Source organism: Dromiciops gliroides, chromosome 2 (genome assembly GCF_019393635.1).
Source record: "Dromiciops gliroides isolate mDroGli1 chromosome 2, mDroGli1.pri, whole genome shotgun sequence".
Lineage (NCBI taxonomy): Eukaryota > Metazoa > Chordata > Mammalia > Microbiotheria > Microbiotheriidae > Dromiciops > Dromiciops gliroides.
This window is the reverse complement of record NC_057862.1, coordinates 140,428,410-140,455,741: the sequence shown is the minus strand read 5'-3', so window position 1 is coordinate 140,455,741 and position 27,332 is coordinate 140,428,410. Positions and strand designations below refer to the sequence as shown.

Genomic DNA, 27,332 nt, shown 5'->3' with positions numbered 1-27,332 from the left:
CTCCTTGTATTAGACCCACACCCAGGGGAACGACTAGGGTGGCTTCACTGATTTGAAAACTATCTCAGTAGCAATCAATGCAGGGAAGTCACCCCTGTTCAGGATTTGAACCACTCTTTGTTCTTTCTTTCTCAAATACCCTAGTCTCATCAGGAAACCTTTAACTCCAATCCCTGTTAGAGGCAGCTGTGGAGAGATGAAGGTTGGAGGCCTCTAGCAGAAGGAAGGGAGAGGAGGGAAAGCTTTGCCAGGCCTAGCAACAGTATCCAGGGTTGGGAGGTTTTCTCTTTTTTTCTTTCCCTTCCCAGCATTAGAGAGCAGCTTGAGTTATACAGATTCTGGGGTACCCGGGCTTGTCCTCTATTCAGCTTCCTGGGTTAATTAGTAGTCTCTGTGTGTGGCTCTCAAGCAGTCACACAAAAGAGCTGTTGCAGCTGCCCCTTGTTCGTCTTCTCCAGGAGGGAGGGGGGAGTGGGGGGGAAAAACCATTCAAGCATTTCCCAAGACAGGTAAGGAGAAGAAAGGAAATAAAGCTTAACTTGTCAAGCGAGTGCAAGCCCTTGTGTTTGTGCCTGATGGGACCTACCTTGGTATTTGTAAAGATAGATGGAAAGTAGACGGATAGGTCAGCAAAAGAGAGGATGAATTTTTTTTTCCAGTCCGGGGAATAGTGTGCATGCTTGGCCCCCTTGCCATCCCCCCTCCCCCCAGCCCTAGCGTCTGGAAGAGGGATGCTGCTGCCGCCACCAAATCGCATTCCCCGGCCACCCCGCTAAAGCATGCAGACAACTACCAGCGATGCACAGGGAGCCAGGTGGGGAAGGGGATCTGGGAGGAGGACAGGGCAGGGCAGGGGAAGGAGGGCTAGGAGGCGCGCGCGGAGTGGGCTGGGGGTGGAGGGGGCTTGCTGCTGTCTCAGGGCTTCTTTAACGTGGGAGCAGTCTGCTCGGGTTTGTCACTTTGATGTGTTGCCTGGAAAGGTGGTGGTGGTGGTAGTGTTGTTTATAGCTCTGCCTGCTGCCTGCATGCAGGGGATGGATTTCAGAGAATGTTCTTGACTGGTACCGAACAGCTTTCCTTTCTTCCTGCTATTGTGGTAGATAGTGTGGTGGGGTGAGTGGTCAGAGGGAGGTGGGGGGGGGGAGCCGCGGCGAGAGCGGAAACAAGCTTTGCTGCTTTTGCATCTTTCTCATTTCTAAATAACTAGGGAGTGGGAAATATCCGTATCTCAGAAAGGTGCTGCTTACTGATGGGCTCAGCCCTTTCTTTCTTTGGAAGTCTTTTATTGTGGTGTGTTTTGGGGCTTTTGCCCGCCTCCCTCCTTTCCGTTTTCTCCCTAGCATCTTTTAGTAAGTAAATGTCTTCTAGAGAAAGGGTCATTTTCTCTATATTATCGGATGCTGTGCTTTAAAAATAAGTGTGCCTCTACTAAGTCATACCTATTTGCCTCTATTGTGCTCTGCAGGATAGCTGGAAGTTCATTTTCCTTAATGCACTTGAAGATGGCATAAAAGTCCCCATGTAACTCAGCACCTCTCTGAGTTTGTATTTGTCTCTAGATTTTCATGCCTCCAGTGTGGCAACTGAATCAGATCTTTTGATCTTTTTTTCCCTCCCTTTTTTTCCCCTTTATAATGAGGTCTGGAGGGAAAAGCTACCTAATTAAAAATCATCCATATCACTTTTTCTTGGGATAAACAGTGTGACAAACCTGAATATGCATTTTTGGGGCCAGATTTAGCTTGACTCAATGAAAAAAGGATTCTGATATTATTACAGGGAAGAAGGGTACTGTATGCGGGTGCTGAATTGTTCAATAGGGAGGAATTGGCATGATCTACCTTAACAACTGACAGGTTATGCTTTCTTATTTATGAAGTTGACTTGTTCACTATACCCTTTTCTGGTTGTGATTACATTCTGACAAGGACATAAAAGATGACACCCCCCCCCACATACCCTAGCCCCCATATACCAATCTGATAGGACATCCCCCCACCCCACCAAAGCTTTCCTACTACTTAATGGCTACATAGGAATATACTTTGTAATCTAGCTAGAGTTCTTTCTGTTAAATCTACTGTATAAGACCAATGTTTTAAATGAATTGAAAAAACCTAAAAAAATACACATCTTTAAATAACTTTTAAAGTTTATTATTTGAGGCTATAGCCTTTTCAAAAAAAATAGACTGTCATCTGAATAGCACACTGTTAAGATACTTAAAAAATAGATCTGGAAAGCAGTCTTCTTTGCATAAATGTTGTTGTTGATATTTCAGGCATAGTATCAGTTTTATTAGTTGTTAATTATGCTGAGCCTTAGTCTTGACCTGTTTTTTGCTTTCATAAATAACGATTGCCTGAACAGTCTGTGGTTTCTGGGGGAAGTACAAAAAAAGTAGACATTTGTAATTGTATATTGTTCTCTTATCCTAAAGATGTAAAACATAATATCAAAATGATAATGTAATTAAAAATATGTTTATATATGAATGATAATTTTTGTGCTGTGCAGTAGTTGATGCCTTATGTCATTTGCCTGTCCTCCCCTCCCCCTTTGAGATTTTTTTCCTTTTTCTTTTGTTAGGCAACATTGAAGATCTAGCAATCATATTCTACCAGGGGCTTGGGGGTTTAGAAAGGAAAACTTTTCTTGAAATCCACACTTCTTGTTCTGCCTGGGAAGTGCTGAGAATTACATATGTTGTTCCCCATTATCATTCCTTTGGATTAAAAACAGTCTCTTACATGAAATAGCAGCTGTTTTTTTTTTTTTTTACAGTGTTTTTGTTATTATCTGGGGATGAGAAGGGGGAGCTATTTTTCCTTTTTCCATCTTGTCCCTCTTCTCTCTTCCTGTTTCCTCTGCCCTCATTCCCTCCCTCCCCCCAGACTGCAGATTTGAGTTTACTTAGCTGTGACTTCTGGAGACTTTTTGAGGCAGTATTGAGAATGCAGTCTATCACGTGACCTCTTTGATGCTTTGAATGTCACTACTTCCATTTCTGTGCTAAGAAGCCCATGGACCAGAGAGTGGAATAAATATTCAAAGAAACTGATGGAGAAAGAAGTCAGGCAGAAAGTTACAAGAAGGTATTAAATCTGTCTTGACTTGAAGGAAAATGTCCAATTTATTAGGAAATGAGTTTTAGCTTGCTGTTTTTCAGTTTTACCTTTCTTCATTTAGAGCTTAACTCAGGTATGATTAATAAGCATTTGAAAAGAAATTCTTTCCAGTATTTGATGGCCTTAAGAATCAAGCCAGGTCTATATGATGCCATTAAATAGTATTAAGATGCCGGAATTACTTGTTAACTAAGTCATATAGGTATTCAAATGGAATTGTTTATTAGCCAGAGCAAGCACCTTCTGATTGACTCTATATTTCCAAAGAATTGTAGTTAGGCAACTAGGAATAAATGCCTTATCAGATCCCATGTGAGAAGATCCTTATCAGATTCTAGAAAGGAAAGGGAGTTCTGAAGAGGGATTAACTTCCAATAGATTTCTCTTGATTATAGAGTTATTTTCTGAATAGACCTGGCCAAGGTGGTCTGCCCCAGGTTAGGTATGAATTCTTGGCTTAGAGACATACTTAACCTGGAATTTCTTAACCTTTTCAGTGGAGGATTTAAAAAAAAATTAAAGTTTCACAGTAATGGTGATGGATTGTGAAATAGAGCAGCATAAATATGACTTGTCAACTGAACTTAAAAAAATACTAAGTAAAAAATAAAAGATAATTGTAAAAAAGAAGTTCATCACACCCTCTAGAAGCTAAGATATTGTGCTAAAACACTTTTAGCTTTTCCTAGACACAACTGAAGAACTTAGAGGAAAAACACATTTGCTGCTGATGTTGCCATCAGGCTGAGCTTTGTTTAAAATTGGGGTGTTGTGAATGTTGTGTTTGCCTCTGGAATCAGGATGGAAATCTGGGCGGGGGAGGGAGCTCTCTGATGGAGCTGTGGTTGTATGTATTTTAACATCATATAAACTAGTAGAACTAAGGAAGGGTAACCAAAGCTTTGTCCTGGGGTGAAACGTTAGAGGGTTCACCTGAGCTAGCACTTAGCAAGAATAATTAGGTAAAATAGAAAGCTATGCCATGGTGCTTCTTCTTCCTCCCCACCCCCTCCACTCCCCAGTAGCTAGTGTTCCTCCTTAGCAAAGCCCTGGCCAACCTTTGTTCCTTTTCCCCTTGTAACCTCCTCATGTTCTGGGGCTTCAGTATAGTGTTGCTTGCCTCTGGCACAAAAATAGCTATTGCTAACAATATTGCTCTGTAAATCAGACTGCTGTTCAGGGTGGGCTAGGGATTGAGGGAGGAATAAGATATTTATCTTTAAAACTAGAGAAAGTCACAGTCCCTTATCATAAATGGCTTTATATTAGGAGGAAGGCCTTTAATGATAAGACATTGTAGTAATGTAGGGGAATTTTTTTCTCATTTTACAGATAGGGAGAACTGAGGCCCCCAGATTCAACCACTTGCTCAAGGTTCCTCAAGAAGTTAGCATCAGTTAGTCGACCTAATTCCTAGTCTACCCCTTTGTCAAAACAACATTGGATGATTTCAAATTGCAAACTTCAGTGCAGCTATCAGGCACTGGCAAACTGTGACAGGTGTGCCAAATGCAGGTACAGACTAGAGTGTTTGCTGAAGGCCTCCAGGATGCCAGGTGGGAGGGGAAGTTTACGTTTGGTACTTACCCCTTCTCTTTCTGGGCTATTCTTTGGCCTCCACATTGACACAGTCTCACAAAAGTTTGAATAGGAGGCCACATTTTGTAGTGGAAAGTGTTGTTCTTCTCGTCAGCTGAGACCTGGGTTCAAATACTGACTCAGACCCAGGGCAAGCTATAAAAACTTTCTGAGCCTCAGTTTCATTATCTATAGAATAGGGACAATAACACTTAAACTTCTCACTTAACAGAGTTATGAGGAAAGTGATTTCCCTGTAAATCTGGAAGAGATATATAAATGTGAGTTATTAGTGTTATAGATGATATGTCCATCATAAAGCAAAGATGGCAAGGACTTAGAGATCAAGTCTGCTGCATCTACCCAAGCTCTTGGCCCCAGACCTATTTTGCCTCCAGTGGTTCTCAAACTTTTTGATCTCAGGACCCTTTTACATCATTGAACATTATTGAAGACCCCCCCAAAGGGTTATGTGTGAGTTATATCTATTGGTAATTTATTATCTTAGAAATACCAGCTTCTTAGTATTGGTTATGAAAATAGTTTGACCTCACAGATTCCCTGAAAGGGTCTTAGGTACTCCTAAGGTTCCCCTAGACCACACTTTAAGAACCACTGATCTAGTCAAACCCTCTCATTTTACTCATGAGGAAACTGGGACCTAGAAGAAGGAAATAAGGTGTTCAAGGTCATTCAGTTAATACAGGACAGACTTCCTCTCATTACTATCCCATTTTCTTCTTCCTTTTACTAATAACAACAATAATAAACACAAAGCATTTTAAGGTTTGCGAAGTGGTTTTTGTGTGTTATTTCATTTGATCCACAACAAATCTGCAAAGTAGGTTCTACTGTTATCCCCATTTCACAGATGAGGAAATTGCCACTGAGAAAAACTAAGTGATTTACCTATGGTCACATTGGCTATTAAGTGTCTGAGGGAGGACTGGAACTCCAGTCTTACCAGGTCCAAGTCTAATATCCCAAGTACTGTGCCAGCTATCTGCCTCCCTATATGATCTTCTCTTTAACTAAAACATTATGAATGTGTCTTAACTCTCCCCAGGGGATGGTTGAATTTTATTTTTATTTTTAAATTTATATCATCTTTGTTCTCAAATACACCAGTCTCACTCTTCCCCATCCAGCAAGCCATCCCTTATAACAAAGAATAAAAAAAGAAGGGTTGTTGCATCTTAAAAGAACCACTATGAGCCTTTAATTTGTTTCCTCATCACCTTTCTGTATTCTGTCCCCTGTTTTCCAGCTGATGATGTTCTAGAATAGCCCACCTTCCCAGAAAACTGAGGGGAGGGGAGGCATTGTGACTTACTGGGTAGAGAGCGTAGGACTTGGCATCAGGAAGATCTGGGTTTGTATCCTGCCTCTGATACTTATTAGCTCTGTCTTTGGCAAGCCACTAGCCATCTTTGAGTCTCAGTTTCTTCTTTTGTAAAAGGAGTATAATTCGATCTATGTGACCTACTTATTCCGTAAGATACTTGTGAGGCTCTAATAAGAATGTGTATAAATTGCTATGCAAATTCTAAAGCTCTTTGTACATTCAGGATATATTTGTTGTTGTAGGCAAAGTTGGACATTGAGTTGACTTTGGTGGCAGGTCCTATTTTTCATAACTGAATGGGAAAGAGTATGAGAAGGTATTTTAATTATTGCCCAAGTCAACTCTTTTGACCTGCAGATCTCCCTGCTCCCCTGCCTTTCTTTTCCTAACCTCAATGGAATTGTTACATTAAGCTATTTCAGACAGCCTTTAATTATCTGCATACAAATTTATGGATTACCGGAATACTTGAAAGATCTGAGATCTCATTAGTATGGAGGAACTTTCCCGCCATGGTAGATAGCAGTTTAGCTATGACTCAGTAGATACATTCCAGGGAGTTGCTTGAGGTACATCAGGGTTAAGTGACTTGCCACATAGCTAGTAAGTGTTAATGTTGGGGTTTGAATCAATCTTCTTGTCTCCAAACCCAGTCCTGTATCCATCATTAAATTATGCTGCTTCTGGATTTACGGATTATTCAAAATAAACTTTTGCTGGGTTTTGCCACCCAGAGTGCTCATGGGCATTTTCCCCCTTGCCATGAATTGGTATATTATTAAGTAATTATGCAGAAGAATTAAATATTGGCTAAAGCAGAATATAATTAGGAAGGTCAATCTGGTGGAAGAATTGGCATGCTGATATAAAATATAAATGATTAAAGAAAATAATCCTGAGTTTTCCTCCAGTAGAATTCTATTCCAGTGCCTCATTGTGGCATGGAGGTGGCCTTTGATTCTGAAATACCATGTGAGGAGAACATGAACTTGGGAGATTGTGCCAAGCTAGAAATGTTTCGAGTATGGCTATAGTGATGGCTTGCCTGTCATTTGAAGGTCAACTTAATTAGGTCAGGAATGGCTTTTCACTAGAGAGTTGTCCACCAGGTGAGGAATATTTTCAACCCTTCTACAAATCATGAAGATCATCTGCCAAGGCTTTGTGTGGTTGTGAGCTTTATCAGTGTAGGGAGAATTCACACTGATGAAGTCACATATCCTTGATTTAGCCAGTGATTTGACTGTACGCTATTTTGGGACAATCTGTCTGACTGTTCAGCTGGTTAATTGAGATTTGACAATAAGTGGATCTAAAATTAGCTCTGGCGTGTTGAGTAATCATAGCTGAATCTTGTCACCAGCCATACTCCTCCCTTCTCTGTCACACACCTGGATCATAGAATTTTAAGAGCTAGAAGGGATCTTAGAGACCATTTAGCTAAAAAAGCTAAAGCCCAGAAAAGTTAGGTGATTTGCTTGAGGTCACATGGCTAATTAAATGCCTATCCAGACTAGAGCCCAAATCTTTTTGCTAGGCTGGATGCTTTCCTGTGTACCATGATAGCGCATTTCCCCAGCCAAAGCAAAGGGTTATAACCAAAGGACATTTGGCTTGAGTTCAGACTGGCCTAAGTGGGGTTTACCTTAAGAAGTGTTTTCAATGTCTTGGAGTTAAGTATTGGGCTTACTTCCCTGGGTAAAACAGGTAAATCAAGAGAAGCTGTAATGGCTCTTGACTTGTAATTAATTTGACAACATGGGGTACAGGATTAGTTAAAAAGCATTTGACAAGGTATCATAATTAAAAAAAACACATATATAGGCCATACCATCCCCTGAAAACATCTCATTAGTGGACCAAGAAAAGACATACTTACAGAAATTGTGTGAAGTGTGTGGGTAGGAAATGTGTGTGGCTATCGGGTGTGTGTTTAGGGGCAACTAACATCTATAGTATCACCTGGCTGCCGAGGTTTCCTTGGTGGGATGACAGGATCATAGATTGAGGGCCAGAAAGGGCCATAGAGGTCATCAAGTCAAATCCCCTAATTTTACATATTAGGAAAAAGGAAGCTCAGAGAAATTGAGTGAATTGCTCAGGGTTACACTAAGGTGGAGGCAGAACCAAGTCTTGCTGACTCTGGTATCATTGTGGTACTTCCACACTGGTCCTGGTCCTTCTGCCTATGTGCCATGTGCTTTCTGCCAGATGGGATTACAATGGTTTTTTAGGTTGCTACTAGATACTGGTTCAGTTTTCATTGTTAGGTGTTTCTCTGCCAGGTATCTGCTGAGCTTCTGTCTGCTATCAGCCACTGATCTGCATCTCTTTTAGGCACCTGCTGGCCAACTCAACTCCTTCCTGCTAGGAAGCCTTTCTCTGATAAGGGCAAGCTGACATCTCCTTAGTTATAGCCAGATTTATGAGCTAGCACTATAGTCCAGTAGAGTGTCCCCAAGCTAAGATTAAATCTATATTTTGAATTTCACTTCATTCTGCTATGAGAATCCATGTCCTTGTCCTAGACTAATAGGTACCTTATAGTCAGAAGGTCTTTGCAACTACCACTTAATTTCTTGTTGTCAAACTGTTCCTTTTATGAATAATTTCAGAGGCTATCCTTTCAAAAAACAACCTGGTCATTCCCTCTGCCCTCCCTGCCCAGTTTCCCCAACTCTGAAATCTCTGTTAGTCTTCTAAGCAGATGAAAAAAATGGGGGCAGAGTGTGGGAGGAGCACTCCCTAACCAAGTTGACCTGTGTGGAGCATCCATCTCAATGTGGCTCTCATAGGAGTATGTCTATGTTCTAGAACTGTGATTTCATCACTGCAGGTTGTACTGGTAAGTTTCTGAGGAGTTAAGTGACTTCTCCATAGCACAACTCTCTTCTCTGCTGCCAGGGAATGTCATGCTTGAAGCTGCTGCTTCTTCACTTAAATGACTTTCCTTGTATGTGTGTCTCTCTCTCGAGACTTTGCATCTGATCCCTTTTGGATGTTGTGTCTCCTACTGGCCAAGTAGCTCCCCTCCATAGCTACATGGCCACAGGGGGTGAGAGAAGAGAAAAATTCTCCTTAACCCCTGTGGGAATCTTCTCCACAGGTGACTCCTGGATTGCGATCTCACCCAGTGGCATATATGCCTCGGATTCAGCTATTTAAAATCCCCAGGAGAGTCACTAATTTGTTTGTTTAACCAATTGACTTGTTTCCTTCTAAACTCTTAAAGAGATACTTGTGCCTTGGTATCACCAGGTGTGTCCAAATTCCTTTTTATGGTTAGTTTTTCACTTAAAAAAATACCTTGTGATTACATAAAGAGCTTGCTGCTGGTGGTAGGGGTTTAGAGGCTGATTAAACACCAACTCTCTGATGTAAGCATTGCAGATTTCATTAAAATGCATCACGTTTTTCTCCAGTTAGTACTATTACATATTGACTTTGAAATAGCTATTTTCCATTTGTACAAAAATTAATTGGGAGAAAACATAGAAATCTGTGTAAGTAGAGCAAAGAATTTAAGTAATTATCTGGAAAATTAAATTTCAAAAAAGTCCACTCATATGGACCTGGGTCATTCTGGAAAAGCATTACCCTTCTCCCACAAATTATCAGATAAACTTTCTCTGTTCTCTGCTATTCATGGTTTGTAAAGCCTCGGCCCAAGCATATGACATCAATTCTTACTCATCTGTCACTCATCTGTGGAGATGATGATGTTGGTAGTGTTGGTGTTGTGTAGTTGAAAAAACTGTTATGCAGTTTGATTCTTTCATAAGAGTGAGTGTGCCTACTCCCTTCAGAAAGAGGAAAAAAATGATGCCTGAAGAATATCATGTTTTTGTGAACGATTGCTCACGTCCTGTGGTAGAAAGATAAACTATGATTGTGTGATCATGGGAAGCCCTACCTTGTCAGAAGGTAAGTGCTGTGGGGCTAAGGGCTTACCTAGGAAGCTGTGATGGTACAGGATTCTTTGGAAGAGCCCTCAGTGGACCCACAAGATGGGGGTCTTTCACAATGGATCTCGGAGGATTCTTTGAAAACATTAACCTCTGGGTCTTGGTGAGGGTTCCTGCTCAGAGAGTGGGGTCTAACCTAGTGTCAGTATCTGTGGACTTCCTAGTTTCTCTAATCTGGCTGAATACTAACCTTATTTCTTAAGTCTTGTAGCCAAATTCTTCAGGAAGAAAAGGATTCACTGTATCATGATTCCATGCTGACAAGGTGACTACCCTATATAGGTCATTGCTATTGTGGGATTCTGCATTTGTCAAAAAGTCAACCAGTTGTCTTCAGAAACCATTAGGTGGGCCTCAGTGACTACAGGATAAAGTCCCAATGTATTACTTTGTCATTTAAGACCTTCTATGAGCTGGCCCCAATCACCCTGTCCAACTGTATCTCCACCATTATTCTTTCTTTGCTCAAGTCTGTCTGGTCTTAGTCTACCCTGAATTAGCCAGTTCTTTCTATGCGTTTGCTTTTGTTCTTTGCCATACTAGGCATACATTCTACCTTCCTACTTGCTGATCTAAATCTGATCCATTACAGCCTAGCTTAAGTTCCAGCTCTTCTATGAAGCCTTCCATGATAATAACAGCCCTCAGCCATCCCTTCACCCCCTGAACCTCTTAGAGAATTTATTCTATGCTCTTCTCACATAGCACTTGTCATTTTCCTTGAGAGCAGGGGCAATTTCATTTTTTAGGGGGGTATTAATACTCTCAGCACCTAGAACACTGTTTTTCATATCAGGAACACTGACTGCAGGCTTTTTGATTGATTACTCACTTTATATTTGAATCATAGCTTCAGAACTGGAAATGAATTTAGAGGTCATCTGAATATCTGTCATTCCTCTGTGCACACTGTCCTTGAGAGCAATTACTATGTTTTATACCTCTTTATGCCTTCCATGGCCCATGACACAGTGCCATGCACATAGAGGCTTGATAAATGTTGATTGTTTGACAAATTCATCATTTCATGGCTAAAACTTTGGTATAGAGCTATTATTATTTATCTCTCTGCTACTTCCTTGTGGTCTGTTTGACATTGTCGGTCAAAACGAGTGGGCCTTTCTCTGTTGCTGGCCAGCAATGTTCTCATTCTGTTATTTACTTTATTCTGCTGTTCCACTGCTTCTCTGCAAGCTGCTTTGCAGCATGTCAGATCACAGGTCTAGAATTCCAAAGGATCTCAGAGGCTAAGTAGTCCAACCCCATCGTTTTACAGACGGGGAAACCAAGGTCTCCCATGTGGAGTTTATAAAGGTGCTTTCCTCATAGCAACAGAGGGGCATTCAGTACTGTGGAAAGAACATTGGCTCTATAGTCAGAGTACCTGAGGCCAGATTCTAGCTCCGATGTCTGCTCCCAGTGTCCCCTTGGGTGAGCTGATTAATAACTGATAAAAATAACAATAGCTAGCATTTATATAGTGCTTTAAGATTTTGCAAAGCATTTAAGAATAGTATCTCATATTTTCCTCACAACAACCCTGTGAGATAGGTGCAATTTTTATCCCCATTTTACAGATGAGAAAACTGAGGCAGGGAGAAGTGTCTCAGGGTTACACAGTGAGTAGGTAAATGACTGAGGTAGTATTTGAATTCATGTCTTCCTGATTCCAAGTCCAGTAGTGTAATCGACCACACTACCTAGCTGCCCATTAACTCACTGGGTCTCAGTTTCTTTATTTGTAGAATGAGGAGGTTGAAGCAGATGGCATCTAAGGCCTTCCCATTCAACTCTAGAGCTGTGATCCTGTGAGCTCCATTCAATAGGTTACCAATATAATTTTTTAAATAAACATTTTAATTTAAAGTGTTGAGTTCCAAATTCCTTCCCTCTCCCTCCCCTCCCTGAGGCAGTAAGCAATCAACTTTAGGTTATATACTGCAATTATGTAAAATATTACCATGGATAATTGTTATTAAAATGAAAGTCATTGCATTGCCTAGCTTACCCGTAGTTGTAAGAATTAGTTCATATGATTGTGAAGCTAAAATAAGATGATGTAAGTAAAATGAATTGTAAGCCTTAAAGAATTATATGTGTTAACTTTTGTTATGAGCTCTTATTAACTCTTATGCCCATTTTGTAGATGAGAAAATGGTACCTTGGAGAGATTATGACTTGTCCAGGGTCTCATAGTTAAAAGCTGTGGAGCCAAGCCTCAATATGGATTTTCTGCCTCCCAGGTTCATTGTTTTGTCTTATATTGAGCTAACTCTCTATCTAAAGAGTTAGTCACTGATAAATGGAAGAGGAGTGACATGTCCCTTTTCTCCTGTTCTGCCCTTCTATCTTCTGTTTACAATTACTACAATCAGTAAACACATTTGGCCCTTTACTTGTGCATTATAACTCATTTTGCTTATGTTCTTGTTTAATAACATTTTGTCCTGTCTGTCCTTGGTTTATCCTTCTGCCTCACTGTTATTTATATCTTAGATTGCAAGGACCTAGAGGGCAGAGAATCTATGCAGGTGGTTCTGTACAGTGTTGTTCTGCACAGTTCACAAGCAGGTGTTAAAAATGTTTTTGATTGTGGTGGTACTGAAAATGAATTATTAAAATCAATAGGTGATTTCAAACCTTACTATTGATTTCAATTTTCTCTCAAGCAAAAGAATCACTTGGTTGGACATTCATCAATTTTTTTCCTTTGTATTTTTCATTTGTTTGGGGGCTTAAAGGTTTTCAAGAAGGAACAGACATCATATTATCTCCTTAGAAGGGGTGAGAAAACTGAGGAGCAGAGAAAGTAAATGACTGATCAAAGATAACAGTGGGAGAGTGACAGAAACAAAACTAATACTTCTATCTTCTGTTTAATAACTTACGAGGACATTCAGGGTAAAACATCCATGACCGTTAAGCCCAAGGAAAAGTTGAAAGTTGACTCCATGCTGCTTTATTTAACATCTCACTCAAATTACCTTTAGTTGGGGGAAGCACACTTGAAATTTTTGTTTAAACCAGTACTGGGCCTGACCAAAGTGACTGGGTACTTTTTTTTTTTTTTGCTACCATCTGTTTACTGGTGGGAGACAGGACAGCTGCCACCAACTAGTAGGGGTTTATGCTCACAGAGCAGCTTTCTTTAAGTGGACCATCAACAATTTAACCAAAAGAAGCTCAATCATCCTTATCCTGGGTTTATGATCATGAAAAATGTGAGTATCCACAATACATGAGGCTTTGTACATAACACAGCAAAAATAATTTCTGTTCTCTAAGCCAGGCATTCTAGTTGATGTTTTATTGTTTGTTTTTGTTTTTGTTTTTTTGCAGGGTAATGGGGATTAAGTGACTTGCACAGGGTCACACAGCTAGCAAGTGTCAAGTGTCTGAGGTCAGATTTAAACTCAGGTCCTCCTGACTCCAGAGCCAGTGCTCTACCCACTGCACCACCTAGCTGCCCCCCCCCCCCATTTTATTCTTTTAAATTCAGCTTTTGTTTAGTTTTGTTTAGGCAGTTGATTAGCTTGGAGGACACATCAGTTACTTGTTACAGTGTCTTTTTTATTCATAGAACATTAGGAAATGTGAATTACATTCTTGTGAAGAATATTTTTATGAGAGGAAGAAAAGTGATTTAAAGATAGAAAAGAATGAAAGGTTATCAAAGATAACTTGGTATAGAAACAAACACAGAAATGGAACTAGAATACTAACTCATATTTCTATAGCACTTTAAAAAGGGTAACAAAAAATTTGTAACATAGGTAGTATAATTTACACTTTAGGAGCCTGAAGTTCAATGACTTGCCAGTGGTTATACTTATAGAAAGTATCAGAGCTAGGAATCCTGACTTCAAGGTCAGGAGATGTAGTTTTTTTCCTCACTGAATCAGAATGAGTGGCTTGGATACTAGTGGTACTTTGGAAACTAGACTAGGGAGTGTCAGTAGGGCTGATCTTATGAGTAGGTAGAAGAGGTGACCACTTTCTAAATGCTTGTGAAAAATGACAACTCCACATCTGTCATTTTGTCAATGTGCATGCTCCCTCCAGTGAAGCAGTCACAACCTATGCAGGACAATCTTTCGTTGCTAACTCATCTTGTATCTTCTCATAAATTCACGATGGGAAATCCACCCAATGTACTCCAGGCTTTACTCACTTTCTCTTGACATTGTAAGCATAACAGTGGAGCACACAGGTTGTTTCATAGTTCTCCCTCCCTCTTGCTATTTGACGAACCCATACTTTTAAAAAATCATAACTGATTTTTTAAAAATAAAAGTATAACTACTTTTATTTGATGACACCTTTTATTTTTTTCTTTGCAAATCCTTACTTCTTATGGATTGAATCCCACTATGGTCTCTATTGCCTTCTGAATGATATTGCTTTTTAATTCTTTGGAGATGATAGTATTCCATGTCTTGAAGCCATATAAAAAGTGGGTGACTATTTGATGTGATTCGAGGAGCACCAGGCAAGACCCTTGAACCCAAGTATGAAATCCATTGCTTGTCATTATAACCACCACATTACCTTGAAATAGGTGCTTGTGAAATGTCCACTGAATAGGATTATAGTTTCATTCCTTTGTCTTTTAAATATCTTCTACATTTCAAGTGCAGTTTTGAAATGTGAACACCCTTAGGAAGGGTCATACTTTGAACCATATTGACAAACATTTGACAACATTAATTCAACATTTATTAAGTCATTGCTGTGTGCAAGGCCCTGTATTCTCAGCACGGGTGGTACAGAGATGAAAAACAGTCTATGACCTTAAAGATCTTAGAGCCTAATTGGGGAACTAAGTCCTGGTTAGAAATAACTTAGAGAGATTAGAATGTAAATGTGTGGGAGAGGTACCAACAAAATGTGTGGGAGAGGTACCAATAAAACATAGCAAGGTACTCCAATGAGGGTAAGAAGCATCTGGAATGAGAGAAGAGTGCTAAGAGGACAAAAGGAGCTGGTGATAAAGAAGGTGAAGGACGTAACAATAAGTTTTACACATTTAGAATTTTGCCTATCGCCAGCCCATATCAGTGGAGCATAAAAATGTATCATAGAATCTAGAACTGGAAATGTAGGCACCATGCATGTCATCCAGCCTCTTTTCATGAGATGTATCTCTAATGTGTTTCTAAAGAAGTATTATCTAGGTCATTTGATTCCAAGTCCACTTTCCACTAGTACTGAACTGATTGTCTCCAATAGAAGTGGTATTAGGATTGGAGTTCCTTCAGGTGCTTTAAACTTGCTTCAGTAGAATGTAAGCTCTTCAAGGGAAGGGATGGTGTTTCTTTCCATCATTTTGTCTTCAGCATCTATCACAGTGCCTTGGAGTTACTAGTGTTTAATAAATGCCTATTGAATTGGATTAGATTGAAAACATACCTGGTTATATAAAATAACCACACTTCTACACACACACAAATTTATCAAAATTAGTATGCCCCTTCTCATAAAAGTACTGGTGAAGTAAGATGGTAATATGTAGCACAGGGAAGGTACCTTAAATGCTTGCTTAATTTGACAAATCTTATACAATAAGAAAATGGCTCTTTGATTTTGTTAAGCAAGAGATTCTAAGTTTCTTTCCTGTTCTTGCCTTCTGAGTCTGTTATCTTCATCTGGTGCTCTGTGAGTTGTTCACACGCTTTTCTGTTTTGTTTTTTCCTGTACTGTTTCCTTTTCTGAGCTGCTCTTAGGTGTACAAGATTCCATCTAAGAAAATTTTTGAACATGAACTCGAATCAATTCTGTGTCATTAATGTGATCAAGGATAACAGATGCCAAATCCTATCAGATTTCTTTCAGTTTAAAAATTAAAATCTAAAAATTGTATTTGTGCAAAATGTATCTTAGATGAGGATATGTATAAAGTCCTACACATGGCTTCAAAAAATCCTCTGACCCGAGTAAAGGATGGAGGAAAAACACATAGGAGTATGAAAAAAGACATGGAAGTACGAGTGGACTGCAGGTTCAGGTTTAGCCAACAGTGTGATATGGTAGTCAAAAAAGTGAATGTGATTTTAGGCTGTGTTACTACAAATCCAGAAATAATATTTATATATAATATTTACATAGTGCTTTGAGGTTTGGAAAAATACTTTATAAATATTGTTTCATTTTTTTTTTCCTTATAACAATCCTGGGAGGTTGTTGCTATCATCCTCATTTTAGAGATGAGGAAGCTGAAATGAACAAAGGTTAAGTGACTGGTCTAGGATCCGGTGAAGCAGGATTTGAAATTGAGTGTTCCTGACTCCAGGTTTAATCATCTATCCACTGTGCCATTTAGCTGCCTTAGAATAAGGAAACTATTTCCTTAGTATAGACCCAGCAATCTGTGTCCTGGTTAGATTATATCTGGAAGTCAGTAAACATTTATTAAGCACCTACTATGCATAAGACACTGTGCTAAATTCTGGAAAAAAAAAAGGCAAGACTGTGCTCTCAAGGAGCTCAGAGTCTAACAGGGAGACAACGTGCAAACCACTCTGGTAGCCATGTTTTAGGAAGGACATTGAAGAACTGGAAGAAGGCTATTAGGATGGCATAGTTTATATTCCTCCTCATCCTAGAATGATAACATTACAGAGAATTAGCATTCATATAGCACTTCAATGTTTACAAAACACTGTATATATGTTATCTCATTTGATCCTCATAACCCTGTGAATGATGTACTATAATCTGCATTTTACAGATGAGGAAACAGGCTGAGAGAAAGTTAAGAGATTCGTTCAGGGACACACCCAAAGCAACTGTCTGAGGTGTGATTTAACCTGAAGTCTTCACACTACATCCAGTGACTACTCTTACCCTTGTAGCTGACTAGGAGGATTGCTTGAAAGAACTGTTATTTAGTTTGGAGGAGTTTGGGGAAGGGAAGCATGAGAGCTACCTTCAAATATTAAAATGGGCTGTGAAAAAGGGATTGGAATTTTTCTTCTTGGTCTTAGTGTGCAGAAATATCAGTATCAGCAATGTATGCAGGTTGCAGATTTTGATACTATTTCAGCAAGGATTTCCCAACAAATAGAGGCGTCCAAAAGTGGGGTGGACTGTCCCTGGAGATTCCCCTTCACTGGGAGTCTTTGAGGAAAGACTTTTATGGCTGGACCTGCTAGAAACCAGTGAGATCCTATCCAACTCAGAAATTCTGTGATCCTGTTAACCTCTGAGGTCTCTTCCAACCCAGAGTTTTTGCGAAATTTGCATTTGAAATGGAGGAGCCTTTAGCAAGTTTGAATGAAGGGACTCTCAAGTTGCCCTGTAAATTGATTCCCTAGTTGTTTCATGTTTGCATTCCATCCCTTCACTTACACTGTCTGTCTTTGACTGTAGGGACCGTATCCTCATTTTCTTTGCTCCTCTCCTTGACCTCTCAAGTACACAAATACTCAGTCATTGTTTATTGACTAACTTTTGACTTGCCGACAAGATGATTTTTACACCCATTGGAAGAGCAGGCAGAAAATCTGAGGTGCAGAGCTATGAATTGATTAGCAAGGACTATGCTGTGGGTTAGTGGGGGAGCTGGGATTCAGGCCCAGATCTCCTCTTTTTGAGTCCAGTTACAATCAGCTTTGGCTCCAGACTCTTATTATGTAGCATAGCCTGTTGTTGCCATGCCAGCAGACTTACTTGGATGTTTAATTTTTTAGCCTTAACAGATTTACAGGGTTTTTAGATTAAATTGTCAGTGTTCTTCAATAAGTACAAAATTCTATGGCAAACCGTAAATCACGCTATTAATTTGTTCCCATATTGTTAACCTCCGAAGTTCAGCTGACTTTATTCTTCAAAAAACAGAATCATGAAAACATGGAAACCTTATTTCTAGTTGTCAGTGAAGCAAGGATGTACACAGAAGAATTTTAGGAGAGGAATACAAATGACAGGCTCAGCCGTTAGCTGGAATGGGTGGTTTTCTTGCATCACCACGAGGCTTTCACCATTCTTTATAGTCAGAGCACGCAGACTGATCATTACAAAGGAGAATCAGAGCCCAACAATGTCGTCTTCTTGTTAAACCTGTGGGGTTGGGGCTGGGGGAGGGGTGCTTTGGCTTTCTGCAAAGGAGGCATTTTCTCTTGGTGCAAATGCCAGGGTAATGAAATACAGACCTTGATTTTAGATAGGGCAGGTCCAAAAAACAACTTGCTACTGTGTTTGGACTTGATGTGGAGTCCGTTGGTGCTAATTGAATTATCATAAATCCCTTATTATGACCCAAGAGTCAGGGGGTGGTGGACACCTGTGGCATGGTTGAGGATAAATTGAAAGCAAAGAAATTTGGCTGCTAATTGGTGATTTGCTAAGTTGTATCCTTATTAGCTGTGTGATCTTCGGTAAGTTTCTTAACCTCTGTTTCCTCATATTGAAATGGGGATAGCACCTGTCTTCCAGGGTTATTGTAAGGATCAAAGGAAATAATAATTGGAAAGTGCTTACTTGGCACAATACCTGGCACATATATAAAAGTGCTATATAAAAAAGTTGCTTGTTGTCCTCCTCCTCCCCCTCATCACATATAAAGTTGATTTCCAAAAAGATCATCTTCAGAAGAGTCCTAGAATTTGGACTTTTTATATTATATTTGGAATTTATATTTATATTTGGAATTTTTAACCTTGGGATAGAGCCTAGTTTTTCCCCCAAATATTTTGATAATAGGATCTCAGTCTAATTGGTTTCTTTTGTAATCATCTGTATTTTATTTTATGCATCCATTTTTTTTTGCAGGCAATGGGGGTTAAGTGACTTGCCCAGGGTCACATAGCTAGTAAGTGTCAAGTGTCTGAGGCCGGATTTGAACTCAGGTGCTCCTGAATTCAGGGCCGGTGCTTTAACCACTGCGCCATCTAGCTGCCCCTGCATCCATATTTTACTTTAAAAACTTCACTCCGAAAAGGGTCCATCGACTTTTCCAGATCACCAACAGCGTCCATGACAACAAAAAGGTTAAGCACTTGGTGGTGATGATAATTACTATTTAAGGTTGACACAGTGCCCTTCCCACAGCAACACTGTGAGGTAGGTGCAAGGATGATGATCTTCATTTTACAGTTGAGTAATCTGAGGCCTTAGGTCATACAACTGGATAGTAGTTGAGTTGGGACTCTATCTTGGTTTCCTGACATCCCGATACGACTAGGACTCCATAGAGTTTGTATCTTCCCTTTGATTCAGGTTGGGCTGGTGCTCATTCTCTAGTTGCACACCGACCAAGAATTGCAGGACAATACGTCACAGATGTCAATTTAAATATCTGAAATCCAAATTTCCCTCATAGTTGAAGGAGTTCTTGGCCTATTGCTTTATTTTCCCTTGTCCCTATCTATACCCCTTTTCCTCTCAGCTCTCTCCTCACATCAGGCACAGTGGAACTGTAGGGATCCTGGGATTTTGTATTAGGAGCACCTTGGGGGAGGAAGAGCTGTCAATACTTTTATTACGACTGCAATCTGTAAATAAATACTCAGCAGCAGATCTCCTTAAAGCAGATATCTGAGCAGTCATTTAGTTGGTCTTTATTATGCTGCACACATGCATCATAACTGGAGCCCTTCTGCTAATTGTTGATCTAATTAGAAATAATGATTTGAAGGGGAAAAATAGAGATTATTTGACTCAGGGGAATAATAGCTTTACATTGCTTTTATTGCTGCATATAAGATGCATTAACTGTTAAAATAGTAAACCAGATACTAACTGGCCAAGCCTTTAAATGTAGTAGTGAAAGGATTTAATTTCATTTAGCTTATCTAACTTAGATTTCACATTCCAAAATAAGAATGCATTGGTTGCTTAGCCATTTGTCTTGTGAATACATCCTGTGCAAAAACATTTTGCTGTTCATAAAGGATTAGAATATGATTCTCATTAAGAAAAATCTTTCAGTCTGCTTTCTTGGTTGTGGTGTTTCAGAACAGAGGTGTCAAACACCTCCCCCCCCCCCCCCCCCCCCCATCCAAACCAAATTAAAATGTAATGGGGGGGGGCGGCTAGGTGGCGCAGTGGATAAAGCACTGGCCTTGGATTCAGGAGGACCTGAGTTCAAATCCAGCTCAGACACTTGACACTTACTAGCTGTGTGACCTTGGGCAAGTCACTTAACCCTCATTGCCCTACAAAAAACAAAAACAAAACAAAACAAAAATGTAATGGGGACATGTTCAACAAAATAAATAAAAATACAACAGAACATAGCTAATGCTAATGTGTGGTTTTTAAAAGTCCAATATGTAGCCTGAAGGTATCCATATGTATGGTTTACTGGTCCCTATATTTATTTAAGTTTGACACCACTGTTCTAGAGCAATCAAATTTGGAGGTGCTTTGTTCCTGAATTTTTTTGCAGACAACCATGAAATAGGATTTTAACAATGAATCAAGTGAATATAACTAATAGAAAACATAGAAACATGACATATTTCAGATCATAGCAACAAAAAGAATGAAAACAAATGTTGCTGTAGAAACAAATAGCTAGAATAATTTAAAACCTGCAGAGGCAAAGTTCTTCCTTAAGCTTACTTACTGGATTTCAATTGCGATGTTATTGTCTGTTCATGTCACATCTGATTTTTGCATTGGGGGAAGAAGAATTAACATTCATTCAGGAGAAGGGGGAAAGGAATAAACATTTATTAAATGCTTATCATACACCAGGCACTGTGCTCAGCTTTTTATAAATATTATCTCATTTGCTTCTCACAACACTGTCATATCGGTGCTATTATTATCTCCATTTTGCAGTTGAGGAAACTGAGGCAGAGGCTAAATGACTTGTCCAGGATCACACAACTAGTAACTGTCAGAGGCTGGATTTGAACTCTTGTCTTCCTGACTTCAGGTCTAGCACTCTATCCACTATGCCACTTAATTACCTCTTTAATTATATGCTTCTTGTCTTTGCTTATTAATTTTAATTTGTTAATTAATTATTGCTAATTATTTGTTGAATTGAAATTTTCTATCTTGATCATCAGTCATAACACATAAGTTACTAAGTTAGCAAGAGCTTTAAACATTTAAAGAATACACAGTCTTGGGAGGAATGGGGCATATGACAATTGGTCATTTTTGTTTTAGCAATGGTCATAAACCTAAAACTTCATTAGAGTTGGAGAAGATTATTATAGAGGTTGCTATAGTCATGATAGAAACAATAACCTTTGGAAACAGAAGCGAAACACAAACACTTCTTTAATTTTCTAGTCTTCTTCTTCTTCTTCTTCTTCTTTTTTTGCTTAGGTTATTGCTGGCTCCAAGGCTTTGGCTATCTCATACATCTCTCACTGAAAGCTATTGGAGCTAATATAAATAAACTTAGAGAAGCAAATATCATAGTTAAAGTCAATTACAAGAATCTTTTATAATTAAAATATGCATATACAAATATGATGTATCACTCATTCAGGGGCTTTAAGCCAGAATTTTTTTTTAAATGCATTGAAGCTTTTAAAAGGGGATGTCTTCTAAAATTATACATAGCAAAATAAAGTAGAAGATTATTTTAGACTGGAAAAGGGCAACTTTTAATTGGCTGACCTTTAATGTTTATCATTTCTGGAATGAATATTAAAATCACGATTACATAGAATTTAACCATTCTATTTTAGTGACTACATTGACTTCTCACTAATATTTAGGCATCTGAAATGTTTTCCCATAATTGCAGATATACACACATATACATATACATATATGTATATATGTGTATTTAATTGGCTTAGATAGCAATTTAAGTTCTATCCAGATACAATTAGTTCATTCTTGCATAAAAGGTTGAGCTTTAACAAAAAAAATTACCAATGGAATATTTGAGTCTTAAATAATAAATGCAGTTTGTTATATGACCTACTGAAGTAATAGTAAGAATTATTTGGATTCAGCCCCATGATCCATCTAACTTTATGGTCTTTGTTAGTGACACCGGGTCTTTATAACGCAGAACCTGTGTGTAGTTGGCATTTAATAAATATTGAATTAAGGGCATGATTGGTCTTCTGAACATAATAATGATAGCTAGCCTTTATATAGTACTTACTATGTGCTGGACACTGTGCCAAGTGCTTTATAACATCTCATTTGATCTTCATAGCTACCTTGGGAAGTGGTGGTGTTCAGTCATTTCCAGCTCCTCATAATGCCATCTTGGCAAAGATACTAGAGTGGTTTGCCATTTCTTTCTCCAGCTTATTGTACAGATGAGGAAACTGAGGCAAATGGGGTTAAATAATTTGCCCAAGGTCACAGAGCTAGGAAGTGTCAGATCAGATTTGAACTCAGGAAGATGAATCTTACTGACTTCAGGCCTGACACTCTATGCACTGCGCCACCTAGCTGCCCTGGGAGGCAGGTGGTTTTATTATCCCCATTTTATAGAAGAGGAAACTCGAGGCTGACAGAGGTTAAGTGACTTGCTCAGGGGCATACAGCTAATTTTGTTTTACCCCAATGGAATGAGTGAATTATACTAAGGAAAACAATAGAAATAATTTTAATTAATGAGAATTGTTTAGAGATATTCCACGGTTCTTGGTAGAAATATCTGAGATTGAATTTGAACTCAAGTCTTCCTGAATCCAGGTCCAGCACTATCCTTTGTGCCACCTAGCAGCTCAACAGTTGAAGGATCTTTTTTCTTAATCATCCATTAAGAATGTGAATTTATCTGAATCTTTACTGAAGCTATTTATGATTTCAGCCTGTGCCACCTTTTGGGCTAATGAGAGCCCCCTAAGCTTGCTATATTCAGAAGCTCAAAAGGCAGTCCAATTTTATACACAGCTACTCCCTTGTTCTGTTATGCCAGGATTTGGTCTTTCATACTTTCTGTGCCCTTTATGACTTTACAGAGTTCGGGAATATTCTCTTTCAGTATTTGTCTTTTTAGACCAAAGAGACCTGATCTTTTTAGTTTGTCCTCATTGAGCACCTGCCCCAAGCCTCTGACATTCTCTCAATCATTTTAATTGCCCTTCTCTAGGTTCTTTTCTATCTTGGTGTTTTGAGTATTGACTTAGTATGCTTAGGAAAAGGATAGGATATTTTTTTTCTTTTTCTGTTTCCAAAAATCTTCCTTGGTGCCCACTATTATTTTTGGTATTTTGATGAGATCAGAGCAATTAGAATTTGCTCCATTATTTGGTAGCTCACAGCCTATCATCTTTTAAGAATGGTTTGGATAATTTGTCATTAAATGTGCTATTTTATATTTTCTCACCTTGAAGCTTATCATCCATTTATTTGCCACCATTCCTACAGCCCTGAGAATTCTCCCTTCAGTTTGTCACTTTGATGGTGCCATTCTGCTACTTGGGAGCATTTAGTGTCATCTACATAATTAGAAACTTTACTATGTATTCCTTCTTCTAGGATATTTCTAAAAATGTTAAATAAAGGTCAGGCTAAGAACTATCAGATCCCCAGGATCATCACTTGGGGACCCTACAGCCCATACTTTTCCATCTAGAGAAGTGTCCATTCATCCCAACTCTTTCTTTACTATTTCAAACTAGTTCCCTATCATAGAACATTTCGCTAATCTTCTAGTTACTACATCTAAAAAAAAAGCAAAAAAAACCCCTACCTTTCCCCCCTTAATACTGTTTCCCCCCCATGATTTGAGTGCATTATACTAATGAAAACAATAGCAATCATTTAAATAATGAGAATTATTTCATTAGAGATTATTTCATACTCCTTGATAGAAGAAGCACTAGATACTTCTCTCCCCCTTCTCCCAGCTTTGCTCAGAGATCTAAGTTTCAAATTTATGTCTCCTTTCTGCTTTGTCATCCCCTCCCTTTCTATTCCCCAAATTTCCTATTCTATAAAACTTTAGAAACCTTCTTAATTTATGAACCACTAAAATAGATTATAATTCTACCTATTATGCAAGTATAGTTTGAGAGTGGCAATGATAGCCAGCCTCAGCATTAGGAAGACCTGAGTTCAAGTGTTACTTTTAACATTATATATACATATATATATATATGAATGAATGATGTATATATGGTGTATATATATGCACATAAATGCATATGTTCACTTATATAAGTATATATAAGTTCAAGTCCACTTTTGACATACACATAGATATATAGATATAGATTAGATATAGATATAGATTAGATATAGATATAGATATAGATATAGGTATAGATATAGGTATAGATATAGGTATAGATATAGATATAGATATAGATATAGATATAGATATAGATATAGACTGATCATGGACAAGTCATTTAACCTCTCAGTGACCCAAGAATACTTTAAGACATTACCAGTTCCTGACCAGTTATTGATCTGCATTAGTAGAGGGAGTTTGCTCACTGGTTGTTCCCTGTCCAAATGAGATTATGGGTCTAACAAAACAAAACAAAAAAAACCATTTACATTTGTATAGTGCTTTACAGTTTACAAAAATGCTTTCTTGCATATTTCCTTATTTATTTCTTGTCATAATCTTATGACAGAAGTAGGATTGGTATTGTTATTCACAGATAAGAAAGACAAGTTTTAGAAAAGTTAACTTATCTGCCTTGGTCATCTAATAAATGGCAGAACTCAGATTCAAATCCAGATTTCCTGATTCTGATAGGATGCTTTTAACAATTTTACGAGTGGGTTTGGCCAACAGAAGAAAGGAAAGGGGACTTCTAGTCCAGGTCCCCATGCTCTGAATAAGCATACTTCTTACTTATGCTTTCCTTAATTTTAACTCCTCCTGTTTGCTCTTTTATGTCCAGAAGTAAAGCCATAGATATAGATATGAAGGTTGTATACTTGCTTAGATCAAGTGTTATTCAAACACTACTTTGCAAGGTCCTCCTATAATGGTGTGCTAGTATATATTTAACAACTAGTCCTCTGAAAAAATTACCCATAATGGACTTTTAAGTTTAATCTGCATTACTAACAATTTTATTCATCACTTTCTTATGTCTAAACAACCCACAAAACAGTAATTCAAGCTCTGATTTGTATCATTTGACAATTTGAGTGGTTTAAAGGCTCACAGTGAAACTTTAAATCTTTTAGTAGTTGGTCGGAACTGGCTCCAGCACACCATTGCCTTTAGGGCAGAAATTCTTAACCTTTTTCTGTGTCATGGACTTCTTGGCAATAAGGGGAAGCCTGCAGACCCTTTCTCAGCATATTACTTTTTATTTCATAATAGATGCCAATCCTAAATTTCAATTATAACTTAATGAAAATAAAGTTGGGATTTTTCTCTCATGCAAGTTCATGGACACCCTTAAAAAATGTTCATAGACCTCTCTGGAGTCCATGGATCTTAGGTTAAGAACCTCTGTTCTAGATGGTCTTTGATGAATAGTAAATAGTTAATAGCATTCATATAGCACCTACTGTGAGCCAGGTACTGTGCTAAGCACTTTACAAATGTTATCTCATTTGGTCTTTTATGGTTCTTATATTTGTAATAGGGCAATGTCTATGAATCAGTAGAGGGTCTGCACAGACTGGTATCAATATCTTTATTTTTCTATCCTCTTTATACAATCATTCCCCTTCATGTTATCTTCACATGATTATGTTAGAGAATCGTGATAGTAAATTACAGATTTGGGGCTGGAAGGAGCCTTAGCAGTCATCTAGTCCAGCCCCTGAATTTCTTTCTTTCTTTCTTTCGTGAGGCAATTGGGGTTAAGTGACTTGCCCAGGGTCACACAGCTAGTAAGTGTTAAGTGTCTGAGGCTGGATTTGAACTCAGGTACTCCTGACTCCAGGGCCGGTGCTCTATCCACTGCACCATCTAGCTGCCTGCCCCAGTCCCTGAATTTCACAGATGGACATGCTGAAGCACTTAGAGATTAACTAAATTGCTCAAATTCGCTTAGGTTGCAAATTGAAAATCTGGAATTTAAACCCAAGTATTTTAGGTGGCACAGTGAATAGAGTTCTAGGCCTGAAGTCAGGAAGATTCATCTTCCTGAGTTCAAATTTGACCTCAGATACTCACCAGCTGTGTGACTTTGGGCAAGTCACTTAATCTTGTTTACCTCAGTTTCCTCATCTGTACAATGAGAAGGAAATGGCAAACTGTTCCAATAATCTTTGCCAAGAAAACCCCAAATGGGATCATAGAGAGTTGGGCATGACTGAAAAACAACTGAACAACAACCTCATTACAACTCCAAATTTAATACTCTTTCTGTTGCATCTCCCCGTGTTCCACAACAACACATAGACTATTAATGGTAAATTTAGGAGTAAGACCCAGAATGCTGAATTCCTAACCTTTTGCCAAACTCAATTAATCTTACTTCATTTTATAGGATGTGGATACATCTGGATCACAGAAGATTAGCTCTGGAAGGGGCTTTAGAGAACATCTAGTCCAGGTGTTTTTAATGTGGGACGGTGTGTGTGTATGTGTGTGTGTATGTGTGTGTGTGTGTGTGTGTGTGTGTGTGTGTGTGTGTGTGTGTTGGGGGGGGCAGGTGCGCGCGACCAAGGGTGGGGTTCTGCTAGTGCATGGAATTCAAGGGGATCTGTGACCTTGGATGGGAAAAAGTTACATCTTTATTTTCACCAAAATTTATCTGAAATTTAGAATTTTCTTAAGTGAAGATTTTTAAAGAACATTATTCTGAGGAGTCCACAGGCTTTAACAGATTGCCAAAAGGAACAATGACACAAAAAATAACAACCCTTGATCTAGTCTAAGCATCTCATTTTACAGGTGAGGAAGTTGAGACTCACAGAGATGCAATGACAGAGCTGGAACAAGGATCCAGTTCACCTAACTACCAGGCCAGCCCTGTTGTTTTTTGTTTTTGTTTTTTGTTTTTTTGCATTTTAATTTAATTTAATTTTTTTTAACATATAAGGTATTTTATTTTTTCCGTTACATGTAAAGATAGTTTTCAACTTTTGTTTATCAGCCCTGTTGTTTTACATCCTTCTCCATAATGCTAAATATTCAGATGGAAAATCAGAAAAAACCCTTTATTATCCTTTTTATATGCCAAAATTTCTGAATGTCTGGAAACCTCTAAATATTGTTGCTTTTAACTTTCATTCTGAGATTTGACATCCTGTAGAGACAGCCTTGTAACATTCTTATATTCAAGCAATTGACAGTGAAGGATACAGCCCAGTCTGGGAATGAATGGTTTCATATGATGAATAAATACTCTGTTGAAATATTTCTTGTTCTGCTTCTTGTGATAAAAATCCCTCCTTTGTTTATAGACATATAAGAAATTCCACCTGCTTAACCAGCTAAAACTGTCTTCAACAATTGAATCC

General features: G+C 38.6%; 1 protein-coding gene across 4 annotated transcripts in view; it reads left to right on the top strand.

Moving 5' to 3' along the window:
* Window positions 1-372: 372 nt before the first annotated feature.
* The window catches only part of APBA2 (amyloid beta precursor protein binding family A member 2), a 373,381-nt gene continuing 346,421 nt past the window's right edge, over window positions 373-27,332 (top strand). The window contains exon 1 of one of the 4 annotated variants that reach the window (XM_043987875.1): window positions 373-509. The gene's annotated coding sequence lies outside the window, so the exon portion shown is untranslated. Of the gene's footprint in view, window positions 510-654; window positions 815-957; window positions 1,062-27,332 lie in introns of those variants that run through there. The other 3 variants (XM_043987872.1, XM_043987873.1, XM_043987874.1) reach the window with 3 other exon arrangements.